The sequence below is a fragment of the Homalodisca vitripennis genome, chromosome 2 (genome assembly GCF_021130785.1).
Source record: "Homalodisca vitripennis isolate AUS2020 chromosome 2, UT_GWSS_2.1, whole genome shotgun sequence".
NCBI classification, from domain to species: domain Eukaryota; kingdom Metazoa; phylum Arthropoda; class Insecta; order Hemiptera; family Cicadellidae; genus Homalodisca; species Homalodisca vitripennis.
Window position 1 is genome coordinate 19,594,850 of NC_060208.1, and position 23,122 is coordinate 19,617,971.

The window sequence follows — 23,122 nt, forward strand, 5'->3', positions numbered from 1 at the left end:
GTGTCTCTAGATGGCTATTAGGTAGAGAAATCAAACTAGGAAAAATCAAATTGAAAGCAAATTCATCTGAGCCAATAATTGGTTTATCTTTCACTGAGGAGTTTCCGCGACGAAATTGAGAGGAACTCTGTTACCCAATGCACCACCGGAGTCAAATAATAAAATCTTACTGGGCTCAAGAGTTTCTAACGACAGTTTCAACCCTGGATGTCATATTAGAAACATATATAAACAATTGTTGAATTTCCTTGTAGAAGGATACCATATTCCAATTTCAAGTTGTGTAAATATTATTGGTCCAACATAACGTTGCTCGTTAAAAGTCCATTGATTTTGTTTCTTTCACGTTTTTCCTAAAACCGGTTTCTTACATAAAAAATAAAAAAAAAAAAAAAAGTTTTTTTAACATTCTCAGATGTAATAAACCACAGACTTCATGTCTTTAAGTGCATTAAATCACAATTAACTGATGGGTAGCGTACGTCTTTTACCTGATTGGATAAATTTCTACGCTATCTGCCATGCTCAAGAATGAAACTATTTAGTGTGTTTAGGTTAGCTTATTTTACCTGAAGAAGAGTATTAGATTGCAGGATCTCGAAACGTAGTGTTAGTGATTTGTTTTGTTGTCCATGTGAAAACGATGGCAAATGTCCGGAAAATCATGTTTCCTTCACAATCGTTCGTCTAAAACAAACTTCTAAACAATGAGAAACTATTCTTGTGAAATACATGTGTTTTTTATATTGTCTTTTAATCAAAAACCAGTTGATTGTAATGGAAAATCATTTGACTTGGGAAATAATTGGACGGGAATTGTTTACGTATTCGCGTCAGTGCGTCCACCAGTTTTCTTATGCAACTTTGACGAGTCTCTGATCAAATAACCCACCATATATTTTTGTCACTTTCATTCGTAATTAAAGGGACTTTTTCCAAGCAATATTTATAGAGGATAACTCAAGCGTTAACAGATTAATAATTTTAAAAATCGATTGCACAGCTACGTCTAATCGACCCGCTCGGCCAGAAACAGATCCTATTGCGACTAACCGGAATCCGGGCACGGAGGCACCAATAATTAGGCAAATCTACAAGCTATTGGATTGCTGGCCGAATCCGGACAATCGATGCCTTAATCAGTTTAGGAGAACCGAATGCCGGGTTCTTTGTCCATTCGACAAACTGTTCGGGGGGCCTGTAACCGTAATTAGGATGTGTTTAAGGGCACATGGCAGACCGTGGCAAGGGTTGAAGCAGCTGTGCAGGAACAAGGGCTCATCCCCCCACTGTGCAAGATTCACTAGATACAATCAATCCCCTACCCTCTGGTCTTTACCCCCCCCCCCCCCCACCCCCCCCCCCCCCCACCCCCCCCCCCCCCCACCCCCCCCCCCCCCCACCCCCCCCCCCCCCCACCCCCCCCCCCCCCCACCAGCGGGCTGCTTGCAAGGACAGGATTGCTCAGCGGTCACCCATCCAAGCAGCAGCCACGCTCGACGTTGAGTGACTCGTTAACTTCCGATAACCACCGTTTCCGTTCCACTGTGCAATTGGCACATATATCAAGTAATTTGTAATTACACTGATCAAGCTGTAGTGTTCTGATTCGTCTATAAATGATATGTCAGTAGCTGACTTAGTTCTGGTACGTGTGATATGCTAATATAACTTACGATAGTAGTCCAATAGCGCTAAAAAGTTGTTTTAAACAGCAACTGATCCTAAAATTGAAATAATGTTTTGCTCTTCGTCCCACCTCGCGGTTACTCCAATCCATCATGGTAATCTTTGCGTCTTTATCAACAACCGGATGTACGGTAGAGTTAAAACCGGAGCAAAAGTCACAATCAGCTACGTGACAAGTGGCTCTCGAAACAATCCGGCAACACCGACTCCGGGTTTACCTCCCAATAACGAGCGAAATGACGACCCCCCGCCAGGATTTCCGCTTTTTGAACCAATCAGACCAACAGTCCGTGAATTGTCTGCCCGGGGTCAACATTAATCTCTTCAATGATCAATCCCGGAGGAGGCCCCACTCAACGGACACAACGTACTGCAATTAGTGCATGGATTGTATCGTTCCGAGGCCTCCCGCCAGGGGCGCCACCGGCCACCCTTTGTCTAACCTCTGTGTTATGCTAATGCGCAACAAGGTGGACTTCACCCCCGTCACCACCGGTTGCCAATTATTCTTTGGCCCGATGCTTTTGTTTACCACTTCCCATTGTCTCACACCCCCGTCCCGGATAATCTTTTTTCGCGTCCGTGATCAAACAGAACTCATGCATCCCTTTTGTTTCCCGTGTGGGAAGCATGACGGCCGCACCCCGCTCGGTGATGAGCCGTTGCGACTGTGATTGGTATTTGACGCCCACTTAGTATTACGTATCCGGCTCTAAAATGCTTTATGGCTCGTATAATTTCTCTAAATCCAACTGCTACGTGTTTAAGTAACTGTGGTCAGTAGTATCTGACTGAGATGATTTTTTCAATAGAAAGTTTGCCCAAAGACCAAAACTGTACAAAAAAAAGCAGTCACATTAATTGGTTGCTACATGTAGAATTTAATCTATTAAAAAAAAAAAACACACACACAACGCCTCCAAATACATCACACACAACACACAAGAAACAAAATAATCATATACTTATATAAATTTTTTAGGTTATTTATTCCTGTTGGTTATTATAATCACCAAAAATTTTACTTTTACGTTACAAAAATTTAAAAATTATGTGAAGGAGCCTATTTACTAAAGTTGGGACAAGGAATCCCCTTATATGAGTATGAGGACATGTATAATCGTGATTTTATCAAATTTAAAAATCTCAACTTAGATAAAAATTATCTAGAATTAAAGAAAAAAGATGATGGTTGTAGATTACCACAGATCGTCCACACGGACACACAAACTGGGTGGGTTTTGATGTTCATCTTTGCAAACACATCCACCGTGTTGGGTGCCAAAGTACTTGAAGCGATTATAACCGATAGTAGTATTACTCACGTTTATCTTTTATTGAATATTGCGGTTTTGTGTGTTTTCAACATTTTGGCAGGTTACCCAGATATTCAAACACGTCTTTATGAAATATCACATTTCTGAAATTAAACGTCATGTGCTATTTTATTGTCATGCACTTCTCTAATTAAATCTAAATTACAAATTTTACCACGTCCATGATAATCTTATCATCAGTAATGTTTTCATTGTAATTGTTAATCAGCACGATTTGTGTGAACAATTTTAGAAGATATGACCCGTTTCTGATGGGAACTTAAAAGTTTTGGGAATTCGCAAAGTTTTAACCCCTTCAGGGATCGATAGACATCAACTTAAAACAAGAATGCTGATAGTGTTATCTTTGGGCAAACGTGGAGATCTGAAAGTTGTCCCCACTTCTTCCATACAATTGTCCATGGATGTCCGTACCATGAGTAAATTCAAACCGAAATTGACAGTTGGTCGAATATTACATAAGAAACGTGGCAATTTCGGCAGTGTACAATTATGCAAGAATGTGACTTACAATGTTGAGAAAATGTATATGACTATGTTAGTCTTTTCTGCGAAACTGCGCAACAACCAATTTAGTCAAAGTTAAACTGTCATTACTTGTAATCCAGAAATGGTTAAAATATTTGGTAATTGATACGTAAACAAATTACTGTGAATGGAAAATCAGAGTAAAGCCAAAGAAATGTATCAAGATTTAAAATTTGAAATGATGTAACTATACCATCCCAAAGCGTGGCACTGTGGAACACCATGTAAAATACAACAAAATAAAAATGTTTGTTTTAGGCTTCCTTGATTATTAGATAGTAAATACAGTCGTAGAAACAAGGTGTGTGGGGAAGGCCGAGGAGTTCCACTCTCGTAGGCAGCGGGAAGGTGATTATTCACCTCTGAGGTGATTCAACAAACGGTTCTAATCACCGGGTTTAGCCAGTTCAAGTTGACATCCTGGCCAGTAGTCGTTAGCTAGGCGTCAACAGCGGCTCACAATAGCCTATAAACAGCATTGTGTTTGTTTGTGTCCGAGCTCGGATCACGTGGGTGGACGCGACCGCATCGGTGCCGGTACAACGCCATCTGTCGCTGGACGTACATGTGCCAGCTTGTCAAACAACTCAAGCGTTTTGCTGAACGCTCTTGGAAAATCTCTTGTACAGCCATTACTTTATCTGTGTGCACGATCGAAAACACAACAAGGGACCCATCAATTCTTTCCCACTCTTTTGAGAAGTCCAGGACTGTTAATTCACGAAGATCTTTTCGTAGATCACTGATCTTGGAGGTTACTGAAAAGTGGTGGTCTTGACCTGCAGTGTGGTCTAGGAAAATCTTTTACTGATAATTACAATCCATCTATTTAAACACCTACTACTGAGTACAGAACTAGTGGAACGCTTCATTACATGGAATATGAAATTTTGTGCTGATTATGACATTTGGGTGTATTTGAAACAGGATCTGTTAACACCTTGAATCATGACTCTTTGGAAAGGATTATACCCTTGAAATTGAAAATACGGACTTTGACATTGGAAATAATTAGACTTAGCAGCCTAACTATGTAGGTAACCCTGAAAAAACATGATACTATTCAGTGTTAAATAGTATGACTTCCTCAGTTGTCAGTTAATGAGCTGCATTTAAGACTCTGCACGATTTTCAATTTCAACTGGTTCAATTTCACCCAAAATATGTTTGTATTTTAATCATATTCTACTTAAAATATATACATAAAATACATGCTTATACAATGTACTTTGGCATGACAATAAATTACTTGACAAAATATGTCAGCAAATGTCGTCTTATAAATTGCTGTAAACTTTCTAACTTCTATTAAACTTGATAATTATGGTAGAAAAGTTGTGACAGTACCGGTAAAAGCTGCAAACATAGTCTAAAAATGTAAAACGTACTGTTATAAATTTAGACTCAGTTAGGTGGTATCAGGTACCAAATTAATAACGGGTTTTAACACTTCTGTATGAACTAGCTTGTTGGAAAGTTATTCTGTTTGGAATATACTGTAAAACATATTTATTACTAAATGTTGACCAATTCTTACAAGGCCTTAAAGGAAACGATCAAATTTTCCAAATTTCTCTTGACAAGCTCTTGTATTGATTTGATTAATTAACCTCTATACTTAGAAAGGGAATACATAGGTCATAAAAATAACTGTATATTTTCAAATTTAAAGCTGTATTGTTCTTGTTAAAATCTGTATTCCAACAATAGGTCAGATAAAATAATTTTTTTTAAACTCCTCAGAGATCTCTTAACTATTTATTTATATTTTGAAGACACTCATTCTAAAGAATTTTGAAAGTCCAATAGTCCTCACAAGAATATCGCACATTGCAAATGTACTTTTTTGTATGAAAACCAAGTAATTAATGGCAATTTTAAAATAATCATAAAAAAGACAAAAGCCATTTATCGCAATGACAATTCTTTGTTTTATGACTCGACATTTTTTTAAATATTAAGGTTTATGTGTAGTACACCGTATTGACCTACAATGTAGATAATTTTTGTAGCCATCTCTATATATGGGAGACCATACCATCTTACACTAACCTAGTCATGGTGGGAAGGGTTAATTCAATTTAAATTTTGATTTTACCTCCAGTTCATCTTCCTCTTAGTACAGTATCTCTCCACCATTATCAATTGTGCAAATGATGACACAAAGTGAATACTTCTTCACCTAGATTACACTATATTTTGTAGTCTAGGTGTCTCTGATGTAGAAGCTACGTACAGGGTTCATTTTGAGCTTCTTCATCAATGACTTATTTCGGATCTCTTCAGATGAACATATCTCCAGAAGTCAAGTCTGTGATAGCGTCACATTCCAGATCGTGCACTAAGAGGAAGGTGAGCTGGATCTGAATTGAACATTCACATCTCATCTTATCCATCATGTGTGTTTTCCTCATGATAGAAACCTTTCTGAGCGAGAATCACTCCGAGCTGGTTTTACATTACTGCCTGCTTGATTTATTTTAGGTACAATCTTGAGAAACCGGTTATGCGTTAGAGCGTTCAAATTAAGATCTTGTGTTGTATCCCCCATCAACCTTGCTTCCAACATGCCTCTAGTCACCGCTTCTAAGGAATCAAGATCACTTAAATAATGGATCGAGTCCAAAACTGCCCGGCCGGTATTTAAATCCAAGACTTCTGGACTATATGACCTTGTTGGAGCAATAAAGACATAAATCCGTCTGAAGTACGGTCTAAGCGTGCGGCGAGCATTACAATTAAAAGAAAGCTGCACCGGCCGGCACTGCAATGCGCCAACTGGAATTGCAATGCTCCCTGGCCTTGCAGGTAATTACCAACCCTCCTAGCGTGGAATATAAATTCGCTGCTTAACTATTTATGAAAGGATAATGCGGATTTGGTCGGAGTCCAAAGGTGGACTCGGCTTTAATTAAATTAATAGCTCTTTCCTCTCACTCCCTGGACGATTGCCCCACCCAAATGAGTTCATTAGTGGAGATAGATAAATACTGATTGCGTTCCGGACTTAATTGCCATCTCTCGTCTTTGGTGGCGAGCCAACCGGTGTAAACTTAGCCGTGGGTGACGTTGTCGGCCAAATGGCTTGGTTTTTAATCTGATATTTATACACGAAATGGGAAGTAATTCGTTTACAATATGATTGGCCGACCTTCAACTGTCAGTTTCCTTGGAAAACGGACGCGATCCTAAAAGATTGCTACGGTGACAGGGTCACTGCGCTCGTGTTTCCTCAAGACGTAGCCACGTAAGGAATGGTTCATAGCATCATTTCAGTGCCCAGTCCCTCTGTTTTTCTTCCTTAAGATGATGTAAATATGCCGTACCACAATATTAATGTAACCCGATTTCGATTCCCCCCCCACCCCCCCCCCCCCCCACCCCCCCCCCCCCCCACCCCCCCCCCCCCCCACCCCCCCCCCCCCCCACCCCCCCCCCCCCCCACCCCCCCCCCAATCTGAGGCTATACACTTGACTTCCTGGTTCTGCAGTCCTGTTCGTCTGAAGAGATCCAGAAAGTTGGCGACGAAGAAACTCAAAATGAACTATTCTCAATTGTCCACCTGATGAGATATTAAGAGTACATCTTTACCTAGATTACATTATATTTTGTAGTGTAGTTTTTTCTGGTACCGAAACAATGTAAAGAGTTCATTTTGGTCTTTTAGTCGCCGCTTTTTTTATCTTTTCAGACTAACATGACTCCAGATTCCAGGAATAATGTCTATGACAGCATCGAATTCCAGGTGCTGCGCTAAGAGGAAGGTGAACTTGAGCTAATCTCGACATTCGCAAGATAAATATGTTATTGAGTTATTCAATGTTATCAGGCCTCGGTTTTACTCTGATTATACATTTGATCGAGCCTGGACAAGTTTTATTCTTTTCCAAATAGTTATAACTTTCATTTCAAGAGTCCAAAGTCTTCAGCGGCTATTTCTAAGTTTTTCTGCGTACCCTTTTTCCCCATAAGGAAATATTTTCTTATGGAAAAATCCGTGGCTGATTCCAAACGGTCTGCTAATCACGACTGCCGTAAGTTCTCCACACAAGATCACACAGGTCTACTCTAACACAAACTAGCCTGCAACGAAAAGAACAACGAGGTTTTACTGTTTTACAGCTCCAGGTCGAGGTACGTATATGATATAGCCTCAGATAGAGAAGAGACCAGGTATCTCTGCTACTCACGACTGTCGTAAGTTCCCCACACAAGATCACACAGGTCTACTCTAACACAAACTAGCCTGCAACGAAAAGAACAACGAGGTTTTACTGTTTTACAGCTCCAGGTCGAGGTACGTATATGATATAGCCTCAGATAGAGAAGAGACCAGGTATCTCTGCTACTCACGACTGTCGTAAGTTCTCCACACAAGATCACACAGGTCTACTCTAACACAAATTAGCCTGCAACGAAAAGAACAACGAGGTTTTACTGTTTTACAGCTCCAGGTCGAGGTACGTATATGATATAGCCTCAGATAGAGAAGAGACCAGGTATCTCTGCTACTCACGACTGTCGTAAGTTCTCCACACATGATCACATCCAGTGATCGCGCGATTCAATTGTTCCCGGCACATTGCAGCTGGTGTGTGCCGGTTGTGTTTGCGAGTCAGCTGGCGACAATCTATTTGCTACGTCGGCATTGTCATTGTAACTTGTCTTAGCAGTGGATAAATATTGTTAATGGTGATCTCCTGATTGAAGCAATAGTATACATTTAAATTGTAATTGTTTCATTTTTAACTTTCAAGAATGTTAATTTATATTTTATGAAAACACAACCGTGACTACACATTACATACACTTCCTATTTTGTTTAATTTATATGTTTTCGTTAATAGCTTTGATAGCTTGTTATTTAATAGTTTTAGATAAATTTAATTATATTATTTAAAAAGAGAGAAAATCTCATCAAATTAGGAGTCTATTGTTATTATACATTTTGTTTTGGTAATTTACTATTAGCAGCTAACGGTGGCTTCGCACGGGATTTAATTTTGAAAAATCTTAGATACTATGGGCACATTCATTTTAAAGGTATTCCATATCATATCTTGAGGTAAGAAATTGTCTTCGAAAGACTCCAATCTCTTGATTTATTTTATATTTGTGTTTAAAGATTGGGGCCTTGAATTTGGAGAGTGAAAAATTGTTTTATATAAGTACCTCTGAAATTGTTCTCCAATATCTCATGATTATTTACCGATTAGCTCCAAAGATTCCAGTAATAATCGGACAATTTTAAACCAGTGTGGGGAAGTCTAAAATGATACAGGTTGATGTCAAAGTTTAAGTCGCTAGGTTTTCAGTTAACATACTTATGATTTAGTAAATAATGGAATTTTATTTTAGCTGATCAAAATACCAATAAAACAAACCAACGCAAAGAAAATATACATTTTTAATATGCAAGTGGAACTAACTTCGACGGATGAACAACAACATTTACTCCTGTTTAAATGTGTGTAATACTTTGACACATTTACTGCCTGCTGGTTAAGCCAAAAAGGGAGTTTTCAAGACCAGTGAGGCGTAGACCGGAGGTATTTTTGAAGTAGGAATAGGCCTATTTGTTTACTAGGAATCCTAAGAATGCCCATGTATAATGTCGGCACAATCGGTCCAGTAGTTTTTACGTTATTGAGTAACTCATACTCACTCACATAAACATAGATAAACACCATAGACTTTATATAGTAGCTAATTTACTTATTTTATTCGTTATTACATGAGTGGGACCACTTCAACAGTAACAAAATAAACAAATGCAATTATATCCTTCCTTGAGATCGGGTTGTAAACTAACTAACTAAATAAAAATAAAAATTGTTTTTTACCTGATTTATACTCTAATAGCATAAATGTTAATTTAAAATTAAAACGTAGTAAGTAAATAATGAATCTTTTACTGAAAATATAAAAAATAAAAATGTTCAATTAATAATCATGTATTTATGCTCTTTGCTTCATATGTAGAAAATTTATAAACCTTTGTAATTAATTATCTACTCATTGACATAAGTGTGTGTAAGTGTCCTATACCGAAGGACAGAATTTAGATTGTAGATTAATACTCGTAAATAAAGCTTAGCCCTTCAGGCTTAACAATAATAATGTATTATAACACTTCGATGTAGGATAATGACGCTTTACCTGGTACGATTATTCCTGAGTGATGTTGTAATTGGCATAGCCTTGTTTAGCAAAACATAGTCATAATGTCATAGTCATCATACTTTCTTTCTGACACTGCAAACAATTTTTACCCCAACAATTATCTACATAGATCCTTCTCTGTTAACTGGATTAGGAATCTTGCATCTACGAATGCTCACGAAATGTTGCCACAGTGAAACCCTTTACCAAGAGAAAACCCCAAACTGATTATCTTTAAGCTGAGAAAGTAATTAATAAAATAAAAAGTGCCTCGCCAGAAAAACTAACACGTACAACTTCACTACTGGGTTTAATTACAAATAGTTCTTCCAGGAGGAATAAGTTAGTTGATTTAGTGACACCTGAATAGTTAAGTTAGTTAATTTATTATCAATATTAATAGGATTTACATGTACTCAATGTTTGGAAAACCGTTCGAGACGCAAAAATATTTTAACATAAAAAAATTAGGGCGAACTTTAATTATTTCAGAAAACCTTTTCATTTTTCTTAAGGATCACACATAACGGAGTTGTGATCTTTTAAATGTTGGAATAGCCGCGATAATAACTTGAACTTGTTTCAGCATTCCTATTGCTAGTTTGTGGTGATAAAAAAATAGTAATAGGAGTTGCATGTAACTGATCTCGAAAACAGTTCGAGGCATATAACAATTTTAATCACAAAAGGTTTAGTAAATTAATGTTATAGGCATTCCAGAACAATTTTTCCAGGCCCATAAACCACACAGTTGTAATTTTTTTTAACTTGTTTATGCCTTTATGGGACAGTTATCAATTCACAAGCCGCTTTATATAGCACACAATATATTCTGTAAAGTTACACAGACTTTTTTGTTGTCCTACAACGAGGCCAATTGAAAAATGTTGGTTCTTGTACAAAATCTACCTAAAAAGATATAAATTGAAATACTTTTATCATTTACTGTACAAAATATAACAATTAATAACAAATAAAGTTTAGTTAACAAAAATTAGTTTTGGCTTAGTAACTACTATATGCAAGATTAATAGTTACACGGAGAAATTTGTCTTTGTGACTGAAGGTATTTAACTAGCGGATACTTATACCGGAAGTGGGCGTTTTACTCAGCCACGTATAAAGTACAATAAAGTAAAGATGTTGTATTTTACCAGGCAAAGTTAGGGCTAAGAAGCCCTCTCTAACAATTAACCTGGGGACCAACGGCTTAAAGCTGACTTCCGAACCACCACTAATGGTCGGGCAGGCGGGCTGCTTGCAAGGACAGGATCGCTCAGCGGTCACCCATCCAAGCAGCAGCCACGCTCGACGTTGCTTGATCAAATTATCTTAAGATAACTGTTGTACCCGCTACACTGCGCCATTGCCAGATTTATCTGATTTACTGGTCGGATATATCTGAGAACGATATATCTGATTTCGTTATACAAAATCAGATGTGTTCAATTTTGCTTGTGATTCCATAATATCATTTATTATAATCCGTGTTTGCTTTTCCGATAGTTTTCATTTCTACAGTGATGACCCAAGCGTGAAGGAACCCAAAATCTCCGATGTTCCTCGTACTATGTAGGCGGCAATATTCACGTCCACTGACAACTCAATTGTACGAAGGACATAAGTTATCCACAACTGGCGATGCAAATGCCCATGGGCCTGGCTTCCTCGGTCCCAACATGGAGACGCATTAGACTTGTAAAACAACCAAATCGAAACTAACACTCCTCGGCTCGTAGTTATAAATCCTAAATTCCAGATCGAAGGTCGGGTTGTTTATTTTCTAATAAGGGCACGCGCGAGAGCCCGTATTAATGTCCGGCACAATTACCGACTCCGGACAAGTTTCCAAACCCCCCCCCCCCCCACTGTCTCCCACGGAAAATTATTTATGTTCCCTTGTTATTTATGCGCCGGGACAATACGCTGGAGGTAGCCAAGCCTCCGCTACATAAATTTGACACTCGCCTATGATTTTCAATTAGGACGCAGAGTAGCCCACTGTGACTGGCGAGCTGGTTGTCCGAGATTTAACGCTGGGCGCGGTCCGAGCCTGTCACTCGGTCGCAGGTTGCCTGTTGGACGAGTCTATTGTAATCGATGCCTTGCACTGGGCGTCAACTGCGACGTGGACGGGATCTGGTGACATCTGTCCTCATCGTTGCACTATCGGTGCACCGCGTGACTTAATCTTCAGTACTTTGTTGTTGGTACTTTGAGGAAGGATATTGAATTATCGTCCAACGAACTTAATAGCTCATCTATTAATTCTGATCTTGAATTGTTTAACACCGACAGCTCTTCAGATGGTTGTCGCAGATTAATGAACAGCATGGTTGACATTTGTCTGTGAACAATAAAATAGATTCAGGGGTCGTAAGTGCGGTATTTCTTGCTAGAAAGTTCGAAGAGACTTCAAACTTGATATTGGTTTTTGGTAAAACCCAGCTGATTTGGTGTTTAAAGATCGAACTGAACTATAAATTGGATATCCATATGGCAACGAGAATAATTCTCTCTCTCTCTCTCTCTCTCTCTCTCTCTCTCTCTCTCTCTCTCTCTCTCTCTCTCTCTCTCTCTCTATCTCTCTCTCTCTCACTCTCTTCTCTCTCTCTCTCTCTCTCTCTCTCTCTCTCTCTTTTCTTTCAATTATCTGTTACCCAAAAGGGAATAATATCATCAAGTTTGATTGGTTAGCAATTTTCCAATAACGAATGTAATTTTCATCGGATTTCCTCCCAATGTTGTCCTATCACGTGCTGATATTCCAGAAGGTATTATAAACCAATGAAAGAAGGCGGAAAGGAAAGCAACTTTCCAGCAAGTGAGTCGGCGGGTTTCCAACAAAGCCGGGGTACTTAGCTCGGTTACGAGGGCACTGTTTATCCAACAACTAGTCCGGCGTAGGCGTAGCTGTCGAGGCGCTAATTAGAAGGTCCTGGCCGATCCTGCGGTAAGGATCGACCAATTACCGGAGGATTTATGTGAACACCATTGTTCCTCGTAACGGTGCATTTTATTCGTTATTTATGGTCACTGACGGCTATGACGGCCAAATACGGCGACGGAGGCCGCCTCCCTCGCGGAGATTACCGCAATTGTCGACGCATCCCCGCTACCGTGGAATCTCCGCCGAGTCGTAGTGCATGGCTGAACCGAGTAATGGTAATGCTCGGACAACGAACTTTGGAAATCGCACCTACCGACAGTCGTGTTTACGATACTGGTCACCTCGGTTTACAACAGTCCTGGAATGCCCGGTGACTTATCTGGGACGCTAAGTGGGCAAAATTGTCGGTTAAGCAGGCATACACGTTGGGAAACACTCGGGTCTCCACCGCACCATGTAAATGAGTGGTAGTTTTAGTATTGGGCTCGGTAGTAATTTATGCCGACTGAAATCCTCGAGCGAGACAAGCATTGAAATAAATTTGTAATGATCCGCTTTATTTGTGTGAAAACAAGATTTGTTACAGGAGAAGATGTCTGAAAATACGCCTCAAGCAGGTTAGGCATGGAAGATTTTGAAAATGGATTAAGGCTAGGAGAGGCTGTACTGGACTTTTCCACTAAACTTTTTTCTAACATAGAGTCTTCTAACAGTATTCAGAACACCTACAAATGGGAGGAAAAGGGTGGCATTTGGTATTGAAAACAAGATAAATCTTTAATCGGCCTGTTAAAATTAGCCAAGGTCGGAATTTTCATGATTAATTTAAGTTTTATTAAGTGCATGTTTTAGAGGTGATGTGCACGGAGTCGACTTACAATGTGTTTTGGTGTGATTTCTGACTTATACATTTCACAACTCTCTGGTATGATTGGTTTATTTCGTTATGTGTTTGGTTAGTTATCCACCTGAGGAAAAGATCAGGTTGCAGATCTCCCAACCTAGTATGATTGATTTCTTGTATCACTGAATGACGGACGGCAAATATCGGGAAAATTCCTGTTTTCTTTATTACCAACATTTATTTCTTCCATGTTTTTTTCATTTGCAGTTATTTAATGCAGAATGGAGCAGAATCTTTTTCAGCCTTGCTGAAATGTTTTGTGAAGATCTTGGATTTTTGGCAAAAAACGAATATTAATTGAAAAGGCAAATCTTTCAATGCTCTGTCCGGGGTTCAACAGTGGTCCTTTGCATTTCAATTGATACAACGAATCAACGTTGTGAAACTAAAGAGTGTTCAACTTTAACCGTGCCTACAGAAACTTAGAAGCGTAAAAAATCTAGAAAACATCAAGTATGCTCATCTCTGACGCCCCAATGATGGATGGGTTGGCCGTCTCCACGCCAGCCCCTCCACAACACCAGCTGCATCTCTATGCGCGAGGCGCGCCTCCTCTAATGCCAACTGCACCCGCTAGGAGCGCTGCCAACACATAAATCAGTACATTTACTCATTACAAATTCAAATCCCTTTGTTGTTATAATTTGTATGTTTGATGTGTTCGGTAATGCTGTTATTTGAAGTTTCCCATGAGACATTAGTTTACCTAGTTGGGTGTTGCTAGTAGTGTCGAATACTCGACTCAAGAACTATCGGGATGCCATTGTTACCATGATCTATGGTTGCCATTCATAATCTAGCACTTTCATACCTAACCTTTCAAAAACCGTAAATGCTTAAAAATGTTCTACAAAGTCTTAATAGTGTGAAGATAATGGACTGGACATTCCTCTAGGGTTGCATTTAACATACGGATGGTTGTTGCCTTAGTCAATATTATTAGTACAAAATTCTTGATTGCGATATGACACTCTGAATTCTTAGGTTTTCTATTTATTCTCAATTTACACTGTGACAAATAGTGTCAAAATGTACTTTTAATTTTTTTTAACTTACTTGCCACGGACAACCCTAGAGGTGATTGCTTCGTTATTATAGTCGAAACTTGAGACACTAAGAATTATGCACTCCCAGTCGAGCAAGTGAAGTTATTGATTGTGCACGGCCATATGGTGTTATTACCTTCAATACTTCACCTATCACAGAATTCCCCGAAAGATAATGTTTAATGGATATAAGATACTTGTGAGATGGTGAAAGAAGTCCTGCTGCCAGGATGGCTAACCCGTTGCCAGGTCTGTGAAGGTGAGGACGAACAGAAAAGTGATTAGTCAGATCTGGCAGTAATCACATTGAGACTAATCGAGACTCCCTCATCGCGTCACTAGGTCGATCTCAGTTATAGGGAAAGAACGTGCGTCTTTCTGGTCTCCAGTCAATGTGCTGATGTGGCAAAGGTCGTTCGTTACCCAGAAGCGAATTTGATTTTTAAGCTTTATGAGAATTCCCTGTAAAAATTTTGTGGGGGGGGAGATTTTTCTGAAATGTGCTATTTAAATTATAAAGACTTTCTGTACAATTCATTTAAAGCTAAATATGTTCTTTAAAGGTGCTTGAGGGGAAAATAAGGGTTAGGAAAGTCACATAAATAGAGTGCAACGTTTCGAGGATTGGAATTCACTCCCTTCTTCAGATGTCAAAAACAAGACACACAAGGTCAAGCAAGCACAAATATATAGTTTTGAATGTAAAAAAGTCTCGAAACCTATGATTTATGCTTCTTTTGATCGCTCTTCACTCTCATATGTATGTGTGCATTATTTACGTACAACTTTGTTGTCAAGTTTGACTGATGCCTTTGCTTAATTAAGTCAATGCCTTTCCTAATGCAAAGTAAAATAAGGCGTGCCACTAGGATCTATTCTAAGACTAATGTTTTTCTCATTTTTGAATCTATCAATCCAGAGTAGGATGATTGCTACCCTAAAACTCTTTATATTAAATAAACAACATTGTTTAATTAGCTATTTGGAAATATAATTTGAGGAAGTTGTGCTTTGAAAGAATTTGAGACAACTATGAAATCTGAAGAAATATGTTAGTAATTTGTTAATGCGAAAATGTCTTTGGAGAAATAATTGGTTGCTATATTTGGCCTTTATGGTTATTTTGCCTTCATCGTATAATTTAAAATTAAAGTCATCTTTAATCTAGGGTAGGAGCATTCTTTATTATGAAAGAATTATTATGCTCTTCACCATAGCAAAGGAGTAAGTTACAGCTTTTTAACTGAGACATAATTAGTTTTTGTTGAAACATGTTAAATAGCATCGATCAAAACGCTATTGACTAATTTTTTAACTATGCTAGCCATATGTTTAGTAATTATTAAGACGAATTACTTTTTTTAAATTGGTATTACTCTACATATCTACACTCTTTTATTCAGTTTGTAATAATAGTGGAACTAGGCCTATATTGTTTCCATATATCATATTTTCTTAGATGCCACTGAACATTAATTTAAACATAAACTATAACTTAATTAAAGCAATGTTAGATATAAATTAAGCTGGGTATTCACTAATTTCTTATCCATAATTCGCCTTACAAAAACGCTTGCCATTTTTTATTTTATTTAAATTTTATATTGGTTGATATAATTATTTTAAGACCTTTTCAATAAAATGTAAGGAACTTGCTTGGGGAAATTTGTTTTAACAGATAAACGGCAACATTTTCTCATGTTACATGGTTGTCAAATAAATTTAAAAACGATGCGCAACTTGTGTTGAATAAAATACGATATAAAAAGTTCCCCCATGAGATAAGAAAGTTTTTCACCTTTTCTAGTAAACTTTGGCGATTGGGATTATTCCGTAATCAGGGTTTTCAGAAGACCAATAAGTGAAATGGAACACCCTGTACATACAAGGTGCAGGTGTGTCGTCGCATGCCGGTAATAGAGGCTGGCTTATTAATATTGTACCGAAATGACAGGGCTGCCACGCGCCCTGTAAAAGCGACCCAAACCTCACTTTTCCCCGACCCATTGTTCGTCCCCTTTTTAACCATCGCTTTTTAGTGGTGCCACGGCAGATGGTGTTTGGGAAATTACTCTTCTTGCATAAATTGACGCTTTCTTCTCTCCAAAGCTGCCATTTCAGTCCCGAATAGGCCCACTTACGTTAGAACTGAACTGGTGAGAAAAACAACAGAAGAACCTAACAAGAGCGTAGAGATCATTTAGAACATTATAAGGCATCGTAAGAAGTGGTCTCCACCGATGAGCAGTTTGGAGGGTGACAATATATCCGAGGGGAGGGTTCCCTTTTTGGAAAAAATGTCAAAAAATAACCCTTTGACATGTGTATTACTTTCAGTAATAAGGTTTAGTCTTACAAGCAGGGTAGTATTACATCAAATTCGAAGTATTACAAGAATGATCTACGCAGCGCCGTATTCGGAGGAAGTCCCTAATTAAGTGTCGAAAAAAATTAATAAAATATGTTTTTAAATTTTAATATCTAATCACATTTCATACATTTTCAGCGTCAAGAACTCAAATAAAACACTGATCGATGAATATTAAATCAAAATAAAACTTTTATTGCATTTCATAAAATTATTAATAAATTTACTAACGTTGATCCAAGTTTTGCAGATCGATCCAACTGACACGCTGCCCCCATCCAGGAAGTAATCACAATTGACCTCCAAAACGACCCGGATAGCCCCATCCTCCCCCAGAATTTGATCTACTACAGGGAGTGCACGGTGGAAAAACAGTGCTACTAGATGGAATATTTTGGAACAAAATCCCGATTTTTTATACTACTAACAAATCGAATAAATAAAATGAATACAAATAATAAAATAGTTCTTTATATACTTCTTCTTTCTTTAGTGGCAGTCTATAGCCGCACGTTGCAACTTCTAAGTATATATATGTATATGTATACTAATTGTCTTTTCACCTGATGAAGTGGGCAGATTTCAAACCTCGAAACGTTGTAACATACAGTCCTGTTATATATGAGGTGATGGGTTTTTATTCACCATTAAACTCAAATTCTTGATATGGAACTGAGGGAGAGGGATGATCCTTAATCCGGTTGAGTGAAAAGGATGGTCTAGGAGGATAGCTTCAGGATGTAATAGTATTTCAAACGGATGTTTAGTATAATTTACGACTCGTATTACAACTCAACTACACGCACATTTTATGTTAACTCGCATATCTCATTATGAACACTCTACGCAAAATTAAAATAGCCCTCCGCATTCCAGAAGTAAAAGAAATTCAGAGTTTGTTCATTTAACTTTTTAGCCGTAAGAATATTCATTCGATCTCAAAAATAGACTTTCCGGCTCAGTCGGAAGAAATACGAATATTTTGTGTCAACTGAAATGACAATAATTACTCAGTAATGGTATTTACAAGTACTTAACTCGAAAACCGTACGAGGTACAAAAAGACAAAAACAAATCTTTTAGGAAATATTTTAGACATTTCACTGAAAGATTTTCATTTGGTCTAAGTCCATACATAACGGAGTTTTGAGGTTTTAACGTTAAACGCCCGCCATATTGGAACGAAATGGCGTACAATTGATAATGTTGGCCAACGAACTTGGTGGGGAAATTTGTAGGATAAAGTTTTGTACCAAGTTTAAAATTGTTTCAGTATTCCTTTCGCCAATTCTTGGTGATCGAAAAACTGTTATGGTCGATACTTGAAAACCGTTTGGCATACGAAAAAATGTTAATAACACAGAACTATCTACACAATTTTTCAGATATTATTCCCGAACCAAATACGAACCAAAACATCATATTTAAACTTTAGAAAACCGAATAGTTATCCGTACAGCCACTATTGTGTATTTTTATTTAACTATTTTAAATTTGAGAGCGGCTTGTTGCAATAAATTTAAATTTGGTATACAGCCTGGTATTTTAAAGGCCTTATTAAAAGAAAAACAACAGAGTCTAGGACACCCTGTTGCGAAAATAAGCAACCCATTATATTAAAATTGAAATATATAACAACAATTATGACAATAACGCGATAATAATATTTTATGACGTCTATGTTTTCGAAATGCTAATTTTTGGGAACATCTAATTGGTGTAGATTAATTTCCATTAAATTTGTACCTCAATTTAACGTGCAATATAAGAAAGTAAAGTAAAGTATGTTCTATTTTACCAGGCGAAGTTATGGCTAAGAAGCCCTCTCTAACACTTAACCTGGGGACCAACGGCTTAAAGCTGACTTCCGAACCACCACTAATGACCGGGCAGGCGGGCTGCTTGCAAGGACAGGATCCAATCCAAGCAGCAACCACGCTTGATGTTGCTTGCGATAAGCGCTGTATCCGCTACACTGCGTCATTGGCAAAGATCACAAATAAGTATAACGTATTCACCACGAAGTACTTTCACCTCGTTTCGCTAACCGTCGACCTCTTACGAACCCGGGAGAGACTGGAGAGGCATTCGGACCCGACTTGTCGCGGGAGAGCAGCGGGCAGCAGCCTACGACACTGGAATGTATGGCTAATGCACAATAAACATGACAATGGGTGAAACGCTATTAGAGAGTGATAAGGAGGTAATTGTAGGACGAGATAAGGGACAAGTTTACGACCCGGGCAGGACAGGAGTGCAAGGCGATGTTCGGCATCCGAGGCAGTCGAGGCACCCAATCCTGGGCATCCGTCAGGGGCACACGGGGACATCAATGAGCAAAATTTAGAAATTGTTTGAATGAAGTTTTCTCTCCTCTTGTACACATATTATTACTCTCTCCCCTATATATGATTACGGAGTAAACATGGCGAAGGTCAAAACAAATTTTGGTTTTTGAAAAACTTTTATTTGAACCACGTAAAAAACTTGGATTTCACTTAAACATTTTCAAAGTGAATTTATGTTAATGGCCATGACAACGAAAATGAACTTACTTTGTAATTATTGATTAATTTCACAGCTTGTTAATGTAACATAATCAGGTGTTAGTAACGCACTTTACATAGTAAATAACTATTTCTTAAACTTTCGGATGTATATCTAATTTTAGTCTCTTAGACGTATACCAAAGTAATACAATGTGTATACCTCTTTATCTCATTTAAGAGTTACAAAAGATTAAAATTTGAAACCTGTCCATCATGTACATGATTTATAACTTCAGGAATTGACTTTTTTATTCGTATATGACTTAGGAAAATTATATATTTCTAACTAAATAACAGTTTATAGTGTTTTTATTATCAGAATGAAATGTTTATAAATGAAAAACATGCCATTCTTTGAGACTATAACTCATGTACAAACTGGAAACATTTCGGCCACTTTTATCTGAACATGATTAATTGCCTAATTTTCCCACTTTTAATGCCTTTAATTTAATATGAAGTGGTCAAGAACATTTTTGTGTTTAAGGAAGTTATTTTGAAAGGATATTAAGTGTAACATACACAAATATTTGCCAAACCCAAAACATATTCCACCGCCTTAAAATTGTGCAACTAAAATACATGTAGTTGTAATGGAATATATTTGTTATACCATATGTTAGCATAATTTATTAAAATGATACAAGCCAATTATCTTCTCTCGTTATTTTTGGCCTTAGTGCTGTTTTTATGATCTTGATCATGTGCTCTTCATTACGAAATTGCCCTTTATTTTACGTTTAAAATATTTTTGAGCCCCCCCCCCCCAAGTCAATTTTGGGAAAATGGGCAAAACTGTAACAGTGACTGTAAAGTTCACTTCTATTTCCTACAAAGTCCCGAGTTTCATCTCTCCATCTTTTTCCACAAAAAACTAAACAGAGTCCATACTTTTAACTCACACTGTAAAACCCTTTCGATATTTTAACACTTCCAATCTCCACAAAATCTATGGTGGCTGTAAATAGATTTCTTTCTTAGGAAAGTGATATTTCAAGAAATAGCACGGTGTTTGCTTATACAGTGCTAATAGTTCAATACTTAGCCAATATTAAGTATTTTAATTTAATTTTTCAACATCGGCGAGTTAATAATGATTTCTTATTCCATACCTTCCTGAAGGTACATTCCAGATCATATTTTTGGGCCACATTAACGATTCGACCACTTTCCAAAGCACAGGCTGTGCTGTACATAAGCACAACCCATGGCCCGGGGCGCAGAACAACCTATTATGCAGATATGACAGACAATTAAATTTAAGTTGTTAACTCTAGCCGTGCCCCGAGCCACTTATAACTAACCGAACGTGTGAACGGCCTTACACGCGTTAATTTCAAATTTGTCCGGTCTCGTTAACGAGCGCGCTCTCACCTCAGTATTTTCGGCACCTAGAGTCGTTATCAGGCTCGTTACGGGTTATTTGTTTTGACATTATCGTAATTTATCGTTCACTTGTTATTTATCGTCGACCGGGGGATTGATTGGCCACGAAGCCCTAATTTTATTTCCTACGAAGGGGACGGGCTGTAAAACGGCGGGTTTATGTCGTCTTGTGGGTAAAACTACAGGTGTTTCTCTTGTACCCATCTCGAAGTCGAGCTAAGTGTAAATTATCTCCGCTTCGAGATATAAAACTTGGTGCAAACTGCGATATCACGTATGGCATGCCGAGGTTATTCGCGTTTTATGAAAGTTAAACGTCTGTTCGGTATCATACACTGAAGCTCTTGGTATCGTAAGAGGCCATCACTCCAAACAGGGTGATTAACTTTGTGACTAATCTCAAGAGTTGAACCACGATATTCAAGAGGAATGATTTTCAAGGATAAACCAACACCAAACGGTTATTCATGGATTTTTCACTGTCCACTATTAAGGAGAAGTCACTCGAATTTTAAATTTTCTTTTGGATTGGAATTATTGAATTTACAAACAGCACGTTGTAATGCGAAGGTTCTGAGGTTTTTACATGTAAAGATTACATTTTTTATATCTTGATTCTCTATGTGAAAACATTGTGTCGCTTTAAGTTTCTAGGGACTACTATTGTCCTTGTTGTCAAATTTCAATGTGGTGAGATGCCAATGTTTGCAATAAGTGTTAATTTCATTTCCATTATTGATTGCCATAAGCCATAATATTATAATATATGAATATTACAATATAAAAAAATCTATTTAAATTTGCCAAATTTGGGATAGTTATACAATTTATAATTCAAGAATGGCTCTACTGATTATAATGATCTCTGATTTCTTTTATAAGTCTCCACCTCGAAAAGCAGAATTAAAATACCGTAAAAGTTCACGAAAAAATTAGGATTGTAGAAAAATAAAAATATTTTAATATAACAGTATATATTTAAATTGTATGTTAAATGTAATTAACTGTTCTATGTAAACATTGTTTTATGACAGAAAAACCATTACTTTAATTAATTAGAGCACTATTTTCAATTTAAATTTTAAAAAGTCTAGAAAATATAGAGTAAGCTTGATAGTAACAGTACTTCTTACTTCAACCTTTTCTGCAACGACTGTTGAGCTTAGACTAAGTAAATCAACAGTTAAAAAATACTTTTAACTGTGTATTTTAACAAATATTAAGTATACAGTGTATGATCTGTACTGCAATGCAGTATATATTTTCTTAATCAGGGAAACAAGGGAAACTCAGCTATGGAAAAAATACTAAGACCGGAATAAATTGCAATGTCCATAAATATACAACCTTTTGCCACATTTCCTTGGTTGGGGAAACAATGCTAAATCATCTATGGCATAAAAGATACTAATACCGGAATAAATTACAATTGCCATAAATTTACATATTTTCTTTATCGAAGCAAAAAGGCAAAATAAACAATGACGTCGAAAATATAATTTACTCGATTCAGAAAAGGTCATACACGAGCAAAACCAGCGAAATAGAGTGCAAAGCCATATGTAACGGCTAGTAAAATATAAATTGGAATGATGTTATTTCGTAGTAGTAAAAAATAAGCGTTATATAAAATTGCAGGAAGAAGTATGATTGTAGAAACAAAATAATACAATCCAATAGAGTCACTACTGAAACAACTTTGAATAAATTAACTTTTTCAACTACGTACTTGTGCATTTTAAATTATATGTCATGACGCAACGTGCACATGAAATCTACATTTTCCAACTTTGCTGGAAGGAATATTGTAAATTGAAATTATTCTAAGTCTTTACAAAGAAATTACGTCTACATTGTTTCATGCTGTAGGTAGAATGATGCAAAATTAATACTTGTTGACATGTAGTTATTTGCATTTTAAAATAAGCAGTTTCTTGTTATTGGTTCCAACGTATTCTAAATATTATAAAAATACCAAATGAATGCCATCATTCAAAATTTTACCTGTAGCGTAAATAATACAAAATATTTCCGATTTTCTGTGGTTGTGAAATAAAAACATAACTTCGTATTGGAAAGTATTGGAAAGTACCGAGACTAATTTCTTAAAGGTGGCATCCACCGGATCTAATAATAATTAAAGAATATATAAGGATAATATTTTAGACTTTTAAGAACTAAAAATAACTAAAATTTAAATATATTTTACGGTATCATCTTAACATAGATTCTGCAGACGTGAAGTAAACTGATCTGACTGTT